An 11,080-nucleotide genomic window follows, 5' to 3' on the forward strand; every position below is an offset into this window, starting at 1 on the left:
ACTTTAACCGACTTGTATAAAAGGAACGTGTGATGTACGGGTATTACTCTACCGCTGACACCAAATGAAGTCCCACTCCAGCCAACAGCTGGACCTTTCACCTCTCCCAGCTCCCTGCTGGAGGTGATCACAGTCAGGACGTCATTTTGATTTATGGTTGGTTATCTTGTGCCCCTGGAACTGTCTCAGACCCAGGGCAGCACGAGCTTGCTTGCTTCAGGTTCACAGCAACCTGCAAAAGAGTTTCTTGCATGGGGAGAACGGGACCTGGAACCCTGCCAGTAAATATTTCTGCAGTGAAAGAGGCACAGAGAGCTCGGGATAAGCATGGAGCAGTCTCGCCTGCGGGAGACTGTCTAGACCAGTGGTTCCCAACCCTGTCCTGGGAACCCCCCAGCCAGTCAGGTTTCAGGATATCCACAATGAATATGCATGAGAGAGAATCTGCATGTTATCTGAAAACCCGACTGGCTGGGGGTCCCCGGGACAGGGTTCGGGGAACCACTGGTTTAGGGGGTTGTGCTTCCCAGAGATGGGCCCAGCAGGCTTTCTCTGCTGTCACAGTCCAGACCTCCACGGAACGGGGTGTCGGGATCCCTCGGATTACTGTGTTGTGTTTGAGTATTCGTTTTAATCTTATATTTTATTTGACCTATTTTACTTTTACTGCTTTTAATAACTAACTTATTTCATACTTTTAACAGAGTTAGTTATTACTATTTATAAATGTATTGTATTTATTATATGTTTTATACTCTGTAAACCGTTGTGAAGGCACGTCTGATGTGAGGGTATAGAAATACAATAAACTAAACTAAACTGTGTGAATGAAACGTGTGTGCCAGGGGGTCTGCTCTCTCTCTCTCTCTTCTCTAGCACAGGCTCATTCCCCCAGTGCAAAAGGGGTTAACTATGAAAGGATGATTTTTTTTTTTCTCCTCTGCGTCCTCGTCTTTGATTTATTATAGGCCTGATCTAAGACCACTTTCACTAATTGAAAGCTTAGTCTCCTGGGAGGGATAACTGCAAGTACTGACGACCACTTCCCATCCCTCCAACATCTCTCCCCCCGCCCCCCTTCCTAGTCTCTCTGTCCTGTTCCTTCACCGGGTCTTTCAATGCTCCTCTCTCTGCTTTTCTTCCCTGCCTCTCTTTCTCGCTTCTGTTTCTACCTCCCCTCTCACTCTCTGGTTCTTTGCCTCTCTTCTGATAGCCCCTTTTATTCCTAAGCCGGGTCCTCTCCTGTGCTGAAGGTGACAGCTGGAGAACTCTTCCATCCATTCAGTACCTGCAGGGAATGCGGTTTTCTCTGGAACAGGTCTGTGATTCCTCGGGGATCTGTGATTCCTCGTGGATTAGGCTACCCTCTCCCCCACGGTCATTACCTCTTGCCTGGCCAGGGACCTCAGGAGGTTGCAACTGTAAGGACTCCTAAAATTCTCTTGCTAGATACCTACATGTGGGAGGTGTAATGAATAGGGGAGTTTTCATTTTGTTTTATTTGTTTCTTTCATTTGAGATCAGGTCCTTCCAGCTTTCTAGGCCTCTTTTAATGATCTTCAGAGTTGCTTTATGGACAGACTGGGAATACTGTTGCTAGATTTATTCTTGACTAATTGCATTAGTGCCCGGAAGGAAACTTTGAGAGAAATGAGGAAAAGAAGGATTCATAAGACGGAGTAAAGCAGAGACAGACTCATATTTTTCGGAGAGACTGTATTCCATAATATCTATCCCCTATTCCCCTGGGCCCCCCATGACGACCTTGGATTGTATAAGATTCTAGCAAAGATGCAAGTGCATTGGGGCCACCCAGTGAGCAGACAGAGATCGACTTCGTCACTGTGTGCTCCTAGGACATTGCCTTCACGTCAAGGAATCGGTGGGAGGAGACCCTGCAGGGCACTGCTTTCACCCGCCAAGAATAAGGTGAGAGAGAATAGAGGGGGAAACATAGGTACAAATTCCCTTTTCCATTGAGCCTCAGTCATTCATCTTCTCACACCCTGCCCAAGACTCTTACTCATGCCTTCTATAACCAACCTCACCCACACTGCAGCTGTGAGAATCATTTCACAGTCGTCCTCTTCTATTGTGGTCTGTGAACTTCACGGCCCACTCCTTTCCAGCCCTCAGACCTCAGCCATGAATAGTGATTCAGCAGGTTCTGTGGTTTATGGCACAGTCTATGTATTGTGTCCTAGAACAGATTGCCTTTAGAAGCTCAATGGGTCTAGGAAGCCGATGACATGAAAACAGAATTTCTGGCCCTTTCTATTTTTGGAGATGATGATTTTATGGCCCTGTAGCTCCTTTTAGACACTGCTCTGAACAATAAGCCTATTACACTCATGTGTGTGGCTATTTCTCCGAGGCTAGGCCCGAGGTCATCTCTCTGGCAACCATAGACTATAAAACATTTGTTTCTTAGGGGATTTTGACAAAACAGCTCGCATAAAATAGGAATGGAGAATTGTGAACAAAACCTGACAAAACAAGAGGCAGAGAAAAGCAGAGACCATTCCAAAGATGCTGGGTTATATCACCATGGAAATACAGAGCAGGCCCACCATCACCTGGGGCTCTGCGTGTGTTTACAGAGAAGAGGGCTTCCCTCATCCCAGAAGCAAGAAGTCCCTAAGGTTCCAGTGAAGGAGAGGTGTGCGTGAGGAAATGCAGAAGCTCACGAGTGGGATAAACAAGGAGAAAAAATGTCCCACTAAGGAGGCAGGAGATGTTCTCCAGAGGCTTTCATTCAAATGGTACAAGCTAGGTTGAGAGAACCTTGCCCAAATCTCATCTTTGAGTGAGTTTCCTCACTCCGAAGGCCAGCAAATCTTCACAAGAGACCACTGTTCTGTTCGTAGGTGTCACGTAGAATGTCAAAGTGGCCCCTAACCCCCTACACTCTTACCTAATCCCCACCTCGAGTTACTAGGTGGGCCTCCCATAGGGATACAAATACCTACCTATGGGCCATGACATTATGGCCTCTCTCTCTCACTCTCATATGTCTAGGACCATGGTATCGCAATTTGCACTAACTTAGCTCTTTGCACAGGTAATTAGTGCAAAATGCGACAAATGCTATATTAGCATAAAACACACCCCTTTTGCTATCACATGCGGTACTTACCGCATTTTGATAACTCCACCCCTTTGCTTCTTAGCATTGTGAGCATCTTTTGCCAAATGATCTGCACACCCCTTGCTGCCTGCCCATTTACAGGTGAGGTAAACTTACCGGCTGCAGCTCGTGTGGCGTCCAGCTGCTCAGCCATGCCCTCGAAGACATCCGGTCCCAGCCTTTGCATGAGTCTGTCCTCCATGGGGGTCAGGGCAATGGGACAAGGGGCTCCTCCTCCGGCCCGCCATATGTATTTATTTCTGGCTGCACCTTGATGTCTCTGTACCTGTGAGTCACCTGCTCCCTGCTTCGTTGTACTCCACTGCGCGTTGTGATGTACTGGGCTATGTTGTGCCAGATCTGGCCCTTGCCTGCTTTCAAGGGCTTGGCTGCACGGTTGCCAAGGAGCACGGCATAATGCAAGGACCATCTCGTGCTCCTGGATGCTGAACTTACGAGCCCTGATATAAGGGTGTCCTGCTGCCTGGCTGCCAGAAGGGGGTGCCATTTCCAGAGAGGTGTCCTCCCTTTCCTCACTCTCACTCCCCCTCTCACCTCTCTCTCTATCCTTTTGCTTGCTGAACTCTCTCCATCCTCACCTGCCTATCCCCTTCTCCTGCCTCTCTCTACTCCTGTCCCTGACATTACTCATACTCCTCCTTCCCCTAGCACTCCTGCCCTCATCCTCCTGCCTTCTTTCCTCCCGCCTCTCACACTCCATTCTCCTCACTCCTGTACAACTCTTGCACCACCACTCCTCCACACCAAAAGACAGACAAACTACAGTAACAAACAAAAACTTTCACTACAACAAAGAAGACAAACAACCAAGGTAAAGGGATCAGATGGCAACAAAAAACAAGATAACGCACTCAGTAGTCACTATAAAGAGCTTCCAACTAGCCACCAACACCTACCTACCTCCCCTCTCCCATGCCTGACACACCCTCAAAGAGCAGCTGCAGGAAGCCATGCACCAATTTGTCCGCTGCGTAAAATGATGCACAATACGCTGACGCAGCGCCACGTGCATTATTTACCTATATGATGCGGGAGGCTGCAAATTATCCTAACCACGCCTTTTTTATCACAGGCACTATTTTAGCTATATTTATAGCAATTTGATGACGCTAGGCCTTGGGTAGTCTTTAGATTAAGACCTGCCTTCACAAGTGCCTGGGGCTCAGGAGGATATAATAATGGGTTAACATGAATTACGTGAGCGGGTATATCAACCAAATAAGACATTACGCATTTCTCTAAATATGTATATTGAATGACATCATCTAGATATATTGTCTTCCGTGGTTTACTAGGGACTTGTCCTGGGATCCATTCACCATCCTCACTCTCACTCATACAGGTTCATCCTTTCACATCCAGCCAGATGGATATATTGAAACCCACTTCACATTCAATTCACAAACAAGCTCATTATTTCATTTTATCCTAAAATGGCTGCTAGCTCTTTCTGTCTTTATGTTACAAGGACCTATAGTTATCCATGGAATCTATCCTTGGATTCTTGGGGTAATAATCTTTGGTGGATGAGCTGGAAATATTCGGCTAACTCAGCTCCTCCCTGGAACGCCTACCTCCCGTCCCAGGAACGTTCTCAACTTACCCAGCTAAATTTGAGCCGCTTAATTTGTTATCCGGATAGAATTTTGCTGGAGAAGCATTAAAAAAATGCAGCTAAGCCATTTAGATGGATAACTTTCCCATTGTCCATCTAAATGGCTTTTGAATATGTAAACCTAGGTGTCTGAACATTCTGCAACCAAGTGGCTAGATGTTCTTCCTTATGTACATATAAGAATCTGTCTCCCTCTTGTCGTGTATATGACGTTGTGAATAACGAATAAAGATTGTTTTAAGAAAGGCTGGAGTCACATGAATTTCTGCCTGCAGGCCTATGGGAATCACTGCTTCTTCTCATAGAGAGAAATTTAGAAATGCAAGGGAAACAACTTCAATATATCAGAGCTTGAGAAAAAGTTGGGCTGATTCTCATGAAATTTTAGATCCAAGCATTGGCTACAGTGATCCTCAATTGGATCGATGGGAATGTCCCTAGCTCCTTAGGTACTAACTGTTTGTTTACATGACAATGTGTGGTTTCAATCCCTGTCATTCTCCTAATCTTTCCTTGTGCTTCGGTTTGTAATCAGCGCTAGCCGAGGCCTCATCAGTACTGACCGTGCACAGCATAATTAGACTGGAAAGGAAGGGGTATCTTGTTTGTCAGAATAAACGACGGTGCTGTATGTAATGTATGCCAGAACATAGTCTGAGATGGCTTCACATATGTCTTGCTTGATGTATCGGGTGCATACAAATAGAAAGGAGGCTCTGAAGAACGTTACCCTTCCTATGGATGTTTTGATGTCAGTATTTCCACTGCACTTTGACGAGCAGTACTGGCTGTGGATCTTCTTGACTTTTTCCCCCCTTTTTATTATTTCCATGCAGCAGTTCAAGAAGCAGAGCCCAGGGCCTGGAAGCCAGAAGTTGCAGCTGTTTGACCTCGGGAGGCCGCATGTCTGATTTTCCTTCTCCTCTCTGTCTCTTCACCTCAGTCCCACTGGCTCAGCCTTGCTTTTTTTCCTGTTTGTATCAGTCTTATTTATAGCTTTGTTTTCTTCCTCCTCCTATGTAATTAACCCTCTCTCTCCCCCTTTTCTTCTTTCTATAGCTGCTAAGCAGGGACACTTACAGACGCTGCTAGGAGATTCTGTCAGTAGCTCCTTAATCCTAGCAAAGAGGCGGAGAGAGGGCCTAGAGAGGAAAGGTTATTCATATCACAGGGCCGATGCCCCCTGCTTATTCTCCAGGATGAGAAAATCAGTATCCCATCCCTCTCCAGGGAGTGGAGGATTACAGAGGATGGAAGGAAAGCAGGGAGGTAAAATTTAAAAAAAAGAAAAATCTAGTTGAAGTTGATGAGCCTCTTTCTGTTTGCAATGCGCTCGCCTCTTTCCAGATGTTTGCAGATTCCTTTCACAAGCTGTGACAGTGTCTTGCTAAATCCATGCGTTATCTGTAAGTTTGTACATGGGCAGAGGTAGCGGAGTTGGGGGTTGTATGCTCATGCGTGGATGATGCTGGTTCTCAGCAGGGATTCCTGCACCTGATCCTGATAAAAGGACTGGGTGAGTTGTGATCTCATGCACCAGTTCCAGGAAATTCTAGTTCTGCAGCTGTTAGTTCCCCCGTTGTACTCTCCTGGCCACCGGCTGCAGGGTGATGGTAGCCAGACAGCCCACGTTTGCACCCCTGCAGTCAGGGGGATGGAGAAGAAGAAATCATAGTGAGACCCAGCCCTGAACACGGTGCCAAAAATATCAGGTGCTGCTGGTAAGAGTTCAACGTGCTCGGTTAAAGGTTTGTTTGTACATTAATGACCTTCCAAGGACACATCTAGATGTGGTCCAAATTCTGAGACACAAAATGTTTTGGGTTTTTTTTGGGAAGTCAAACATTTGCACAGTATCTCTTGAGGCAATTCAGCCTTCCAGATTACTTTTTCAGGTATAACTTTGATTCTTGCACTAAGCATAAGACAGCTGTATAAGCAGGGGATTTTCCTAGGTCCAGAAGACTTAACACAAAGTTTGCTTGCCAAGTAGTATTAAATTCTCTCTTATTAAAGAGCCTTTTAATTTAATTTTTTTTTTAAATAGAGCCAGTAATAGAATAACAGAATTTGAAACACTTAATATAGAAATACCATTATTTATATTCTGCCTTTCAGACATTTTAAGGTGGCTTACATTCAGGTACTGGAAATATTTCCCTGTCCCCAGCGGGTCATGTGTTAAGCTGCAATAAATGCTTATCACATGTAAATAAGTTTTTGCATGGGAAAAATGCTGTTTCCTCAGCATTCAGGCAGGCCAATCTTAGCGAGCGGTTTATGCACCGCTGCCAGCAGATGGAGCAAAAGCTGACGTCGCGTCTGTACGGTCCCACCGTGACTTGGGCCTGCCTATAGTCTCAGATTCCAGCAGATGGGGGATGTGCATTTCCCTTAGAGGGGGTATTGCCTGTGAGTAAGAAGAAGAAAGGAGATATTGGAAAGACGAGACGAGATGTCTCTGTATCACCGCTTGCCTCCTGAGGTGATACTGGCGTGGGCCTAAGCTCGAATTAGTGGCTGCAGGCAGAGAGAGGCTCAGGGCTGAAGGCTTTACTCCTCTCCCCCTCGAGCCAGGATCCCTTCCTGCTCTCAGCCAAGGAGGACTGAGCTCAGATAAAAGTTTTTTGCTTAAGGAAGAAAGCAGAAGGATCTGTTTCCTTGGTGTTGAGCTGGTCCACTCACCTCTTTGGGGAGCTCAGTGAGGTAAGGAAATGGTGCAGGCACAGGGGGGTGCTGCCGCCATTCAGCTAGGCCCTGCTTCCAGGCCTCTTCCATTTTGGCGCATGGTAGGCCACGGGGTAGTTTTGCACATTTTTTGCTGCAGGCCATCGACATGAGGGGTGTCCACTCTCATCTGTGGGTCCAGTTTGGGCGTTCTTCCTTCTGGATGCACATCTTGTGCGTCCAGCTTAGGCGTCAGTACTGGGCATCCAGTTGGATGAGCAGCCTAGGCGTGTGGACTTGGACACTGTTTTGGGCGTCTGTTTTGGACGCGGCTTATATGAGCTGGTAATCTAGGCAGGGGTCTATCGTCTGCATGCTTACAGCAGGGCACGCGTGGCGAAGAAGTCTAAGTGCCTATCTAGGATGCGGCAATCCAAATACACAACATCTACCGCTTCACCTTTATCCACATGTTTATTAACCCCTTCCAAAAATGAAGCAGATTTGTGAGGCAAGACTTGCCCTGGGTAAATCCATCTGATGAGCCCTTAAACTTAGGAAGTTTTTTTAATCTGATTTTATTTATGATTTGTCTGTTAACATTCATAAAACATTTCCAACATATAAAAACAACATCTTGTATCTTGCCTAAGCCTTTTAGAGTTAGTGATTCATAAATCTTGAATGTAAGTGTAAACCCAGCTATGCTAGGTACATTGATCACAGGTGGCAGATTCCACAGCTTGAGAGCACAAGGAAGGAAAAAGTATTTTCTACTATCTGTTTTGAATCTGGTGCTAGTTGTTTCATACAACATTCCCTTGGGTTAGTATTTGAAATAACTGTCCTTTTATAAACCCATGAATGGCATGGAACAGGTAAATAAACTTCTATGTCCCATTCTCAGCTCTCTCTCTTCCAAGCTGAAAAACCCCAGCATGCAGTGTCTGTTTCCTAATGCAGTCACCATTTAAATTTTATCACCACCTCTGCCTCTTTCCTAGTTCCACTATCTAAGATGTGGAGACAAGACCTGCACACAGTACACTCAGGATGCAGTCATAGCATAGTTCAATAGAGACTGATATTTTCTATTTTATTCTCCACTCCTCTTCAGATCATGCCTAACAAGCCCTTTGCTTTTTTGACCTGTACAATGTCCAAATCCTCTGCATTGCCGTGAAGGACAATAGCTCTTTTCTTGTGGTAGTGACTCCCAATACAGCACTAGGATTATTTATCCCACACTTACTGTCTCCATCAGCTGGAGAAAGACAAATGGCTGGCATACAACAGTAGGACCAGCTCTAGCAGAGCACATGACCATGCCCAATTTTATTCAGGCAGCACTTAAATGAGCCCAGCCCCTGCCCTAGTGGTCAGAAGTTGCCTACTAGCAAACAGTGCCTTAGCATAAAGTTCCTAAAATATACTCAGGGCATCATTTAAGTTGCCTTTTAATACCCACATTCCTGCTATGATCTAATGGCCTAGCCACCAAGTCTAATCTCATTCTTCCATTTCTCTCTTTGGGTGCCACAGAACATGTGGGCCTTAAACAAGTATGGAATAAGTTCTGCAGAAAGATATTCCATTTTCAAGAGATTAACACCATCAAACCCTATCTAATCTGCAAGTTATGATAAACTAAGTAGCTTTATATTTCCTGCTGTCCTTGTTTAGATCATGGTTTTAAATGACTGCATGCAGGTCTCTTCCTAAAGTCTCAGATACCACCAATTGGCTAGAATTAATAAGACTTGCTTGAAATACTTTCAGCAACTTACCAGACAATTGTAATGTTAATGCAGAAACGTCCAAGTTGCAGTCTATCCGTGGGCTCAATTTCCATGTTCTAGGTTTTAACATCTTTGAGGCAGAAACAGGGTAGTTACCCCAGACCACTACTTGCTCACTCCTGTATCAGCAGCAATAGCAGAAAAGCGCTATAATTGTAAATCCAATTCCAGTTTGTAGTAAACAGCAAAATGTGTTTTTAACGAGTCATACCTCTACTCCCTAATCTTACAGGAACTTTAGATAGATTTTAAAAGAAGCTGTCTATTGATATTACTCCAGTTAATGTATCAGAATTGCCAAATTTACTTTAAGACATTCTAAAATGAGACTACGCAATTTAGGAAATATCCTTTTGTTGTAAACCTGAAATAGTTTAGTCTTTTTTTTTTTGTAAGATAAATATTTAATAGGAAATTTATCATAAATTGAACAAGGAACGCTGATTGGCTCTTCCAGCCTGTGCCATTTTTCTATACAAAAGATGGGACTAACTTTTTTTTTTTTTCTCTAAAGTGTGGGATTGTTTCCTCGGCTTCTTTTTTTTGTATTCAAGATTTTTATTGAACCAACAAGCATGTACAAACCAAACTTCACATGCAAGTGTACACATATTATGCACTCGTAAATGGAATTAACACAGGGAACAGCCTGTACCTAATATGGTAAACAATAACATAGTACAACATAATCCATACCGGCCTTCCCCTCCCACTGTCTATACATGGTTCATTTGACTATTATACCCCTCCCCCCCCTGCTTCACATGTACACAAAGACAAAGATCAAGGAGATAATCAAATGAGGCATATGCCAGAAGAATGCAAAAAATCAACTCAAGATATCCTGGATCGACAGATCGAGATTTGAGCCATTCCGGGGGTCAAAACACTATTCAGGTCCCCATTGCCCCCGACACCTTGGTATACCATTTTTGGTAGGGAAGCCAAGTTCGCTCGAAGTGGGACACACTCTTATTTTTATAAGCTGTAATTTGAGATAACCTATAAATCTTCCGGACTTTACTCTGAATGTCCTCGATTGTAGGAGGGGAAGGGGATTTCCACAATCGCGCTATCTCACAGCGGCTGGCTGTGAAGACATACTGGGCTAACTGATTAGATGACTGTGACAGGCCAGAAATCGCCTGACCTAATAGCCCAGATGCAGGAGTGAAAACAGGCATGCCAGGAAAGATTGCACGGAGCCATTGATGCACCCGCCCCCAAACCCCTTGGACATGGGAGCAGGTCCACCACATGTGGAAAAATGTGCCCTCCTCCGCACAGCCTCGCCAACATGTATCTGGATAAAGAGGTGTAAATTTATGTAATTGGGAAGGACACCTGTACCATCGATTCGATATAGCAGCTTATAGGAGTTTTCAATAAGAGAAGCCACAATATATCCCCTGCCGAGCCGCTGAAATATCGACTTCCAAATTTGGGGGGACCAGCTAACCTGGAGGTCCTGCTCCCAAGCCCTCTGGAATGGGAAAATAGTGGTATCCTGCAACCCTAACATTCGATACAGCCGGGATAAAATTCGAGTACAACCATGCGCCCTTTCACACAGTTTTTCAAAATCCGACTCGCCCTGGACCAAATGTGTAGCAAGTAGGTTAGACTTAGCAAAGTGCACTAATTGAGCATAGGAGTATCTGGCCGACTCCGGTAAGTCATAAACCCGCTGGAGATCAGCAAAAGGGCGTAAAGAGGAGGAGCCCCAAACATGACCCCATATCCTGATGCCCCTTCTCCTCCAGTCTGAAAAAGCTTTACTCTCAAAGCCCGGGCGAAAATCCTTATTAAAATGAATATGCGTATTGACATGATATGCCCTAGTTCCGACTA

This window comes from Rhinatrema bivittatum, chromosome 13 (genome assembly GCF_901001135.1).
Source record: "Rhinatrema bivittatum chromosome 13, aRhiBiv1.1, whole genome shotgun sequence".
Lineage (NCBI taxonomy): Eukaryota > Metazoa > Chordata > Amphibia > Gymnophiona > Rhinatrematidae > Rhinatrema > Rhinatrema bivittatum.